The sequence below is a fragment of the Polyodon spathula genome, chromosome 3 (assembly GCF_017654505.1).
Source record: "Polyodon spathula isolate WHYD16114869_AA chromosome 3, ASM1765450v1, whole genome shotgun sequence".
Classification (NCBI taxonomy): Eukaryota; Metazoa; Chordata; class Actinopteri; order Acipenseriformes; family Polyodontidae; genus Polyodon; species Polyodon spathula.
This window is the reverse complement of record NC_054536.1, coordinates 34,570,830-34,581,959: the sequence shown is the minus strand read 5'-3', so window position 1 is coordinate 34,581,959 and position 11,130 is coordinate 34,570,830.

Here is an 11,130-nt window from a genome sequence, read left to right as displayed (position 1 = left end):
TGAGTCCCTATACTCATTAAAATTAGGGTGGCGTAGCATGACTACAGCAGGGTTGTAAAGCATTTCTAATTGCTCTATCCCTGTTCTTTTACTATTCGGCGAAAGATTCCCCTGCCTTACGTATCCATTGTGAACGAATTGTTTTTTTGTTTTTTTTTAAAGTGAAGTTCATGTTCCTTTAGCCGGAGCATTTACAATGGGGAAAAATCTGTTACACCACAATGGTGTTCCCTTAGACGAAGTGTTCTCTTAGGAGCTGTACCTCTACACGGAGATTGCCGTACCTCGGAAAAAAAAATGTGCTGAGCCGATAAAAAACTTTGTATTACACACATGTGGTTGTACAGTAGTGTAAAGTAACATTGCAGTTAAAATGGAAAGCTATTTTTCAATGCATAACCCTGACTACTAAAAACTGGACAGTATTTATTGAGATTACTCATGACTTCAAGGTAATTTTGCATTTTGCCCCCTGAAAATACATTTTACTCTCTGTGTTCAAATTAGAGGGTAAGTTACTCCCAGACCAAAAACTTTACCTGTAATGCTGCCCACAACCCTTAAATGCCTTTCACAGCATAAAATTAATGTATCTATGAATGTCCGCTCCCAGGTGATGTGCACACATGCTGGCTGGTACAACATGATGCTTTTGGACCGCTTTAGGTAAGAAAGTGAATGAGTGCAGGTTTAGAATATTCATATAAAAGCTGTTGGGTTTTTAGGTTGTTTCCGCATGGTAATCTCTTGGATTTTGCTGTCTTATCAAATTACTGCTCTATTAGTCCTGCTGCCAGGAATAGATCAAAACCAGTCAAGAACTTTAAAGGAATTCTTAAAGAATATAATCAGTGCCAAGCAGCCTGGAGGTCTCTGGGGCTTAGAATTTGATGCTTTTAGAGAGGAAGCTAAAATGGTCTTCTATTAAACATGAAAATGTAACATTGTATTTTAGTAGTTGGCAAGAAAATCCCCAGAAATTGTGCTGTTTTAGACGAAAGCCGTCTGACATCATCATTATTTTTATTTGAGACTGACAAAAAGACGGTTTTGTACAATGTTGTTGGCATGGATAGGGTTGAATCCCCCATTATAAGTAGCTCATGGGAATGTTGCTGGAGCCGTAATAAGGTAATTATTTAATGGGTAATTAAAACTCCAGTATAAAAGATCCACTCCGGGTTCAGAGCAGAGGAGAGTGAAGGATAGTAAGAGTGAATGCTACCAAGCCAGCGAACAAAGGTACTTGTTTTTGTAAACGTGTAAAATTGTTTGTGTTGGTTTTCATTTGGCCCTTGAGCCTTTTTTTGTTTCATGTAAAGTCTTTTGTTTAAATATTTATTTTGTTTATTTATTAAAGACGAGCGCAGCAGCGCCGTTTAGCCCCATACCATCCTGTGTTTGTTTCATTTCCTGGTCTGACGTCACCAGTCGCACGCACCACTCATTCGATCCGTGACAGCGACCTATCTGTGAGAGAAGTTGCCCAGAGAATGAGATGTTCTGCTTCAACAATCCGCAGACTAGTCCAGAGAAACCAGGAAACTGGCTTTGTGAGGTAGAGGCCACGTCCTGGAAGGCGGAGGGTCACCACACCGGCCCAGGACCATCACATCCGACTGATCCATCTGCGTAATCGTTTTTTCATACTGCAGTGGCTACAGCACGAGAAATTCCAGGAAAAAATAACCTGCGCATCAGCAGAACGACTGTAGCTCGCCATCTGCATGAAAATGATTTGCATGCTGGGAGGCCTTTCAGGGGTAGCATGTTGACAGCTGAGATGAAATCGCTGTCTTCTGTGGGCCAGAGAACATCCTAGGTGGTGGCAGAGAGCGATGGAGTGTTTTATTCATCGATGAATGCCGTTTTTCCTTTGACAGGCCTGACGGAAGGCAACATGTGTGGAGACGTTGTGTTGAGCATTATGCTGACTGCTGCGTTGTTCAAGCCAACCGGTGGGGTGGTGGAAGTGTGATTCCATTCCAGCCAATCTGGAAGCTAGGATTACAATTGCACGACTTCAAGAAAACAATGCCGAGGTCTTGCCATGGTCAGCTTTGTCTCCTGACCTGAGTCCAATAGAACATCTGCCAAATATATGTGAGAATGTGGCTGTTCCCAAATTAGGTAATTGGTGCAAATTGGGAACAGCCACATGATATATGAGAGAGACAGACAGACTCCTCTGTTTTTTTATATATATATATATATATATATATATATATATATATATATATATATATATATTAGTGCCTATAGAAAGTCTACACCCCCTTTAACTTTTTTCACATTTTGTTGTGTCAGTGTGAGTTTCATGCATTTAAATGAGGATTTTTTTTCCACTTATCTACACACCATACTCCACACTGTTAAGGGGAAAAAAGTTTTTATTGAGAAAAAAAATTAAATACAAAACTGAAAGATCATAATTGAATAAGTCTCCACCCCCCTGAGTTAATACTTGGTGGAAGCTGAGTCTGCTGGGATAGGTCTCTACCAACTTTGCTCACCTAGATTTGGCAATATTTGACCATTCTTCTTTACAAAACTGTTCAAGCTCTGTCAAGTTCCTTGGGGAGCGTTGATGGACAGCAATCAAGTCATGCCACAGATTTTCAATTGGATTTAGGTCAGGGCTCTGACTGGGCCATTCAAGGACATTTACCTTTTTGTTCCTTAGCCACTCCAGTGTAGCTTTGGCTGTGTGCTCTGGGTCGTTGTCATGCTGAAGGGCGAACTTCTGTCCCAGTTTCATCTTACTTGCAGAGGGCAGCAGGTTTTCCTCAAGGACTTCTCTATACTTTGCTCCATTCATTTTCCCTTCTACCCTGACAAGTGTCCTAGTCCCTGCCGATGAGAAACATCCCCATAACATGATGTTGCCACCACCATGCTTCACAGTAAGGATGGTGTTTTTTTGGGCGATGCGCTGTGTTGGGTTTGCGCCAAACATAATGGTTTGTATTTAGGCCAAAAAGTTCCATTTTAGTTTTGTCAGACCACAAAACCTTTTTGCACATGTCTACAGAATCTCCTGAGTGTTTTTTCTGCATATTTCAAATGGGATTCAAGGTGGGCTTTCTTGAGTAATGGCTTCCTTCTTGCCACCCTACCATACAGACCAGATTTGTGGAGTGCTTGGGATATTGTTGTCACATGCACACTTTGACCAGTCTTGGCCATAAAAGCCTTGCAAAGTTGCCATTGGCCTCTTTGTAGCCTCTCTGATCAGTCTCCTTCTTGCTCGGTCATCCAGTTTGGAGGGACGGCCTGATCTAGGCAGGGTTTTCGTGGTGCCATACACCTTCCACTTTTTAATCGTCTTGACCATGCACCAAAGGATATTCAAGGCTTTTGATATTTTTTCATACCCATCCCCTGATCAGTGCCTTTCAACAACTTTGTCCCGGAGTTCTTTTGAAAGTACCTTGGTGCTCATGGTTGAGTCTTTGCTTTGAAATGCACTACCCAGCAGAGGGAACCTACAGGAACTGCTGAATTTATCCTGAAATCATGTGAGTCACTACAATTTAACACAGGTGGAGGTCACTTAACTTGGTGTGTGATTGTTAAGGCGATTGGTTACACCTGAGCTAATTTCAGATTGCTATTACAAGGGGGGTGGACACTTATCCAACCAAGCTATTTCAGTTTTTATTTTTAATTAATTTTCTACAAATTTCTAGAATATTTTTTTTCACTTGGAAGTTGCATTTTAATTCCAGTCTATAAGGCAACAAAAGATGAACATTTTGAAAGGGGGTGTAGACTTTCTAAAGGTACTGTGTAGTGATATATATATATATATATATATATATATATATATATATATATATATATATATATATATATATATATATATATATATGACAGTAGCATTTGAGGTTGTGATCGTATGTGGGTGTGGGTGTATGTGAGCAATCTACTAGCTACGTCACAGCTTGCTTGAAATGCTGAGTAGCTGCTTTGTATGTATGTCGGTGTCATTTAAATTACCTGCTAGCCAGCATGAGTGCAGTGAGAGTTTTTGACTTGTGTTTGGTGCTTAGAGACTTAAGAAATTTACTTTCTGACTTTTTTGATTTCTGTTTATTATTTGTGTACTTAATAAAATACTACTGTTGATTAAATATTCCTTGTGTCTGTGCGTGTATGTATGTTCATAGTAAATCCTCGATCTTTGTAACATGTCAATTAAATATTATTAAGAGAACTAATCAACCCACATAAACATTAAATTATCCATTATTGAATTGTTCCTACATTAATTGGTGACCCCGATGTGATAAGACTGATTTAGCACAGTAACTGCCAGGTTTATGAACATAGTCACAAAGAATTAAACTTGGAATTTAATTTGTAGTAGTGGTTTTTCCCCACCAATTGCATATAACGAATGGGTTGGAATCGAAAACTGGAGTGCCGTAAAGTAGTTGCTTTTCCCTTTTACCAGTGTTTAACAGCGTTGTTAGAACAGAAACTCACAGAGCAGTAATCTTTCCGCAAACCACATTTATCAAATATTTGTTGTTTGATTTCTTGTGTATTTTTAACGGTGTATAACCATGGGCTGTATAATTTTGACTTGAAACCAAGTTAGAAAGTATAGGTATGTCTGTAGTTACAGATTCAGACACTGATACCATGGTGGAGATGCCTAGATTGGAAGTTGCTTCCGAGCAGGGGCTATATGAATATTTGGTAGAGATGATTAAATAGGAACAACCAGGGACTCCCAATCCAGGGGATCTTGTCGTTTCTCCCACAGAGTTTACTCTCAGGAGGGCTCAGGAAAATGTGTTTCAGCAACTTCAAGTTAAGGCTGTGAGACCTATTACTGCAATTGCTACTATAGTGTATCTATCAACTAAAAGGTTGCACTGTGCACAGGACAAATGTCAGGTGGTGCAGGGAGATGTCAGGTTTTAAGTAGCAAAAATCAGGATTTGATTGGAGAGCTTCAGGATGTAACTGGAGAAAATCAGGCTTTGAGGCGAGAGCATGCTAAGCTTAGAGATGAAACAGCAGCTGGAATTCTAGATCTGAGGATTAGCCTGGACAGGTATCAACTACGTAACATGGAGCTTAATGAAGCAATGCGTAGGAATAATGAGGTGTTTTGATCAAGGAGAAGGCTGCATTAAAATATAGAATTGAAGAATTGGAACATGATAGAGCAATGGTCACTTGGGATAGAACTAAGGCTGGTGCTTAGGAGGCTGAGTTTGCAGCCTTGCCTCCCCGAAACCCCCAGGCTAGCACCCCCGGTTTTCAATATCCCAGCGATACATCTGCAATACATGCACAGAGGAGTCTGCATTGTCAGTGCTGTCTCCATGAGACCAGCACCCGAATACACCTGGCTTTCCGAACACATGATACACACACAGAACACAGTTAGGGTCTAGAATGTCATGACTGTAAAAGTTCCACAGTTCGACCTGACTGAAAAAGGGTCATCATATAGAAGACTTAATCGCTACAACTAGAGGTTTTATTACATCGGCTGGAATTGTAGAAGAGGAACACAAGTCATTTTTTTTTTAAACAAAGGTTACTGCATTCTGCTTCGGTAAATAATTTACCAGAGGAAACGCAAAATAACTTTGAGAAATTATGTCAGGAGTTAATAAAGAAATACCCCCCTTTTTACAACACAGGTGTAGCTGTAACTAGGACTTACAGCATGAAATGTAGGGAAAAGGAAGATCCTTGTGATTTTTACGATGAGCTTAAGTGCACATACCAAGCAGGTTGTGGTCCAGGTGAGGATCCCGATAAAATGGTACAGTTTTGACAGTTGTATTTGAATAGCTTGCATCCAGTGATAGTAGAGTTAGCAAGTTTGGTTGTGAACTCTGTGTCCCCAGTGGATGTGATAGTGGATGAGGCATGAGAAATCTGGTCCCGTAAAATAGGGAGTTTCCATAGGAAAGACGCAGCAGCTGCAGATAAAGATTTATGCAGTAGCAAGCGAGGAGCCGCCCCTTCAGATAGAAGGATCAGAACTGCCAGCTGCTAAAACAGATAAACAACAGTACAAGGAAAGCAAGACCTCAGCAGTCCAAAAATAATTACAGTAACAATTCAGCCAGTGGGAACCATGCTAGCCAGCGCTGGGGTAATAACAGAGAACACCGTAAGAATAGAAATAATGAGGGTATGTTTAAAAACACTTTGCACCAGGAAGAGAACCTCCAGGCTAAAGCGGAGATTAGAGAACTCAGGGAATTGCTTAACCCTTTGCAATCCATTTATTCTGTGCTTCTTAGGTGTGTTAGGTCCAATTTATTTTCACACACTCTGTTTAAATTGGGTTTCTTCAGAGTAAAACAGGTTTAAAAGGCACTGAATCGCAAAAGGACACTCAGTACTGTATCTTCAGCCAAGCCCCACTCCTTGTTCGCTGTATTTTTACATACCTCTTTATAGACATTGTAAAGTAGCAGGGAGAGGGACAGATTCCTCCGTGTCTAAAACAAGTGGAAACGGGTGTTTTGTTTAGGGTTAGAACATAAGAATATAAGAAAGTTTACAAATGAGAGGAGGCCAGTACAGTTTTAACATTACTTCCCTTGATTTAAATTCAACACTTTTCACAATGTATCCGAGCATCTTGTTAGCCTTTTTTATAGCTTCCCCACATTGTCTAGATGAAGACATTTCTGAGTCAACAAAAACTCCTAGGTCTTTTTCATAGATTCCTTCTCCAATTTCAGTATCTCCCATATGATATTTATAATGTACATTTTTATTTCCTGCGTGCAGTACCTTACACTTTTCTCTATTAAATGTCATTTGCCATGTGTCTGCCCAGTTCTGAATCTTGTCTAGATCATTTTGAATGACCTTTGCTGCTACAACAGTGTTTGCCACTCCTCCTACTTTTGTGTCGTCTGCAAATTTAACAAGTTTGCTTACTATACCAGAATCTAAATCATTAATGTAGATTAGGAATAGCAGAGGACCTAATACTGATCCCTGTGGTACACCGCTGGTTACCACACTCCATTCTGAGGTTTTTCCTCTAATCAGTACTTTCTGTTTTCTACATGTTAACCACTCCCTAATCCATGTACATGTGTTTCCTTGAATTCCAACTGCGTTCAGTTTGAGAATTAATCTTTTGTGCGGGACTTTGTCAAAAGCTTTCTGGAAATCTAAATAAACCATGTCATATGCTTTGCAATTATCCATTATCAATGTTGCATCCTCAAAAAAATCAAGCAAGTTAGTTAGACACGATCTGCCTTTCCTAAAACCATGTTGACTGTCTCCCAGGACCCTGTTACCATATAGGTAATTTTCCATTTTGGATCTTATTATAGTTTCCATAAGTTTGCATATAATAGAAGTCAGGCTTACTGGTCTGTAGTTACCTGGTTCAGTTTTGTTTCCCTTTTTGTGGATCGGTATTACGTTTGCAATTTTCCAGTCTGTCGGTACCACCCCTGTGTCAAGAGACTGCTGCATGATCTTGGTTAGCGGTTTGTAAATTACTTCTTTCATTTCTTTGAGTACTACTGGGAGGATCTCATCCGGCCCAGGGGATTTGTTTATTTTAAGAGCTCCTAGTCCCTTTAACACTTCTGCCTCAGTTATGCTAAAGTTATTTAAAACTGGATAGGAACTGGATGACATGTGGGGCATGTTGTCAGTATCTTCCTTTGTAAAAACTTGTGAAAAGTAATCATTTAATATATTTGCTATTTTTTTTTCTTCCTCTACGATTTTGCCATTTGTATCTGTTAAACATTTAATCTCCTCTTTGAATGTTCTCTTGCTGTTGTAATATTGGAAAAAACATTTTGGAATTGGTTTTAGCTCCCTTAGCAATGTTCATTTCTATTTCTCTCTTGGCCTTTTTGACTTGCGTTTGCAGTTCCGTGTACTCTTTCTGCGTACTTTCTTTTTGGTCCTTTTTTAATGCTCTGTAAAGTGCCTTTTTTCGCTGAATATTTTTTTTAATTGATCTATTAAACCATTTTGGCAATTTAGTTTTACATTTAGATTTGTCTACTTTAGGGATGTAATTGTTTTGCGCCTCTAGTACTACATTTTTGAAGAACAACCATCCTTCTTCTGTGGGTGTTTTCTCTATTTTACTCCAGTCTACTTCTGTTAGTCTCTGTTTCATACCTTCATAGTTTGCTTTTCTAAAATTGTAAACCTTAGCTTTAGTCATTACTTTTGGGGTTTTAAAAAACACTTCAAATGAGACCATGTTGTGGTCTGAGTTTGCCAGTGGTTCTCTGACCTCTGTTTTAGTTATTCTGTCTTCGTTATTTGAAAAGACTAAATCAAGGCATGCCTCCCCTCTAGTTGGTGCCTTGACAAATTGTGTTAGGAAGCAGTCATTTGTCATTTCCACCATTTCAATTTCATCCTTCGTGCTACCCACCGGGTTTTCCCATTTTATATGGGGGAAGTTGAAATCCCCCATTAGTATGGCTTCTCCTTTGCTACACGCATTTCTAATGTCATTGTACAAGAGATTATTTTGCTCACCATCTGAATCTGGAGGTCTATAGCATGCTCCTATTATTATGCCCTTTGCATTTTTGTCCGTTATTCTGACCCATATTGATTCGGCTTTATTTTCTTTGTCCAGGTTTAACACCTGGGCTTCAAGACTGTTTCTTATGTATAGCGCTACCCCTCCTCCTCTTCTGTCCTGCCTGTCTTTCCTATACAGTGTATACCCACAAATATTATATTCGTCCCCATCACTCTCAGACAACCAAGTTTCAGTAACACCTATCACATCATAGTTACTTGTTAGTGCAGTAGCTTCAAGTTCTAGAATTTTGTTTCTGATACTTCTAGCATTTAGATAAATACATTTAATGGTTGTCTTACCCGAGTTGTTGTTCTTGTTTTGATGCATTCTCCCTTCTGTTTTTTTGTTGATTTCTCCCCCCTTCCTTTCTAGTTTAAATGCTTCTGAACCTGCTCGAGGATCTTTTCTCCAAGTAGACTGGTTCCCTTGTTATTTAAGTGCAGTCCGTCCCGTCTATAAAGATAGTCCTCGTTGTAGAATGTGGTCCAATGATCAAGATAGGTGAAGCCTTCCCGTGTGCACCATGTCTTCAGCAATGCGTTTTGATTAATTATTTCCAGCTGTCCATATGGTCCTTTGCAAGGTGCCGGTAGTATATCAGAAAATACCACAGTTTTGGTTTTCTCTTTTAATTTCCTTCCTAGCTCTCTGAATTTGTTTTGCAGGGATTTTGGTCTGTCTCTTCCAATGTTGTTTGTACCGATGTGGACGACTACTACCGGGTCGTCTCCTGTTCTTTCTAGGAGCCTGTCCACGTTCTCAGTGATGTGCCTGACCGAGGCTCCCGGAAGGCAGCACACTGTTGTAGTAAGGGGGTCCAAACTGCGAATTGAACTTGCTGTGTTTCTCAATATGGAGTCCCCAACAATCATGACCTCCCTTCTTTTTGCTGTCTGGTCACCACTGTCAATAGGGTCCTGGATGTTGTTCCTTTCGTTCTCTTGTTGTTGGTTCTGCTCATCAAAATTCTGAAGTGACTCAAATTTGTTGGTTGTTTTGATTTCTGGTGGTTGTGTTTGACGAAGTTTCTTTTTTTCCCTGCTTCTGCCTACCTGAACCCAGCTGTTCTGACCTTCTATCTCCGTGGTGGCTTTCAGTCTGTTAGGGGTGATGCAGAGTTCCATGAATTGTGGGTGTACCAGTTCCTCAAGATCCTGTTGCTGTCTCACTTCTTCTAGCTCCATTTCTAGCATACTTAATAGTTTATGCAAATCCTGGATCACGCGGCACTTTATGCACACTTGGTTTAGCTCTGCTGGGTTTTCTCGGATTTCCCACATCAAGCAGGTGTCACAGATTACTGGTTTGAAGACCATGTTGAGGCTTTTTTTTTTAAGTTTAGTTACTTCTGCAGCCGTCAACCTGCTTTCAAACTGCTTCTAAACTGCTCTGTACTTTTCCATGCCTGTACTTCTCCCACTTGCTGTCGCTTCCACTCGCTGTCGCTGGGAAGACTGCCTCGTTTAACTGCGTTGTTCTGCTGTGCTGTTGGCTTCTCCCCTCGCCCGTGTCTCAGAACGGTGCTGAATTTGAAACAGCTGCTCCAAGTTTCAGCTTGTTTGTTATCAGAAAACACACGCGGCTGTTTGACTTTGAGCTGCTGCTGTGTTTCCCCAATGTCCTGTGTTTTCTGATTAAAGCAATTAAAGATGCAATTTCTCCTTACTGCTTCTAAACTGCTCTATACTTTTCCACACCTGTACTTCTCCCACTCAACTGTCGCTTCCACTCGCTGTCGCTGGGAAGACTGCCTCGTTTAACTGCGTTGTTCTGCTTTGCTGTTGGCTCCTCCCCTCGCCCGTGTCTCAGAACGGCGCTGAATTTGAATCAGTTGCTCCGAGTTTCAGCTTGTTTGTTATCAGCAAACACACGTGGCTGTTTGACTTTGAGCTGCTGCTGTGTTTCCCCAATGTCCTGTGTTTTCTGATTAAAGCAATTAAAGATGCAATTTCTCCTTACTGCTTCTAAACTGCTCTGTACTTTTCCACGCCTGTACTTCTCCCACTCGCTGTCGCTGGGAAGACTGCCTCGTTTAACTGCGTTGTTCTGCTTTGCTGTTGGCTCCTCCCCTCACCCGTGTCTCAGAACGGCGCTGAATTTGAATCAGCTGCTCCGAGTTTCAGCTTGTTTGTTATCAGAAAACACACGCGGCTCTTTGACTTTGAGCTGCTGCTGTGTTTCCCCAATGTCCTGTGTTTTCTGATTAAAGCAATTAAAGATGCAATTTCTCCTTACTGCTTCTAAACTGCTCTGTACTTTTCCACGCCTGTACTTCTCTCACTCGCTGTCGCTTCCACTCGGTGTTGCTGGGGAGACTGCCTCGTTTAACCAACTTGTTGACATCTATACTTTATATCTTCTTTGCACCAAACCATTTGTGATTGCAGTTTTACAGTCTTTTCACTGTCCTTTCAGCCTCACCCATTCCAGATGCCCCCTCCAAGCCCTGGTCATCTTCAGTTCAGTACTCCTGCCAGGAACCAAGGGGCCCATTTCTTAAGACACAGCATTTTGCTCTTTTTCCTAAATCACAGCAGTATGCATAGACTGGGTGAGGCTGAAAGGAC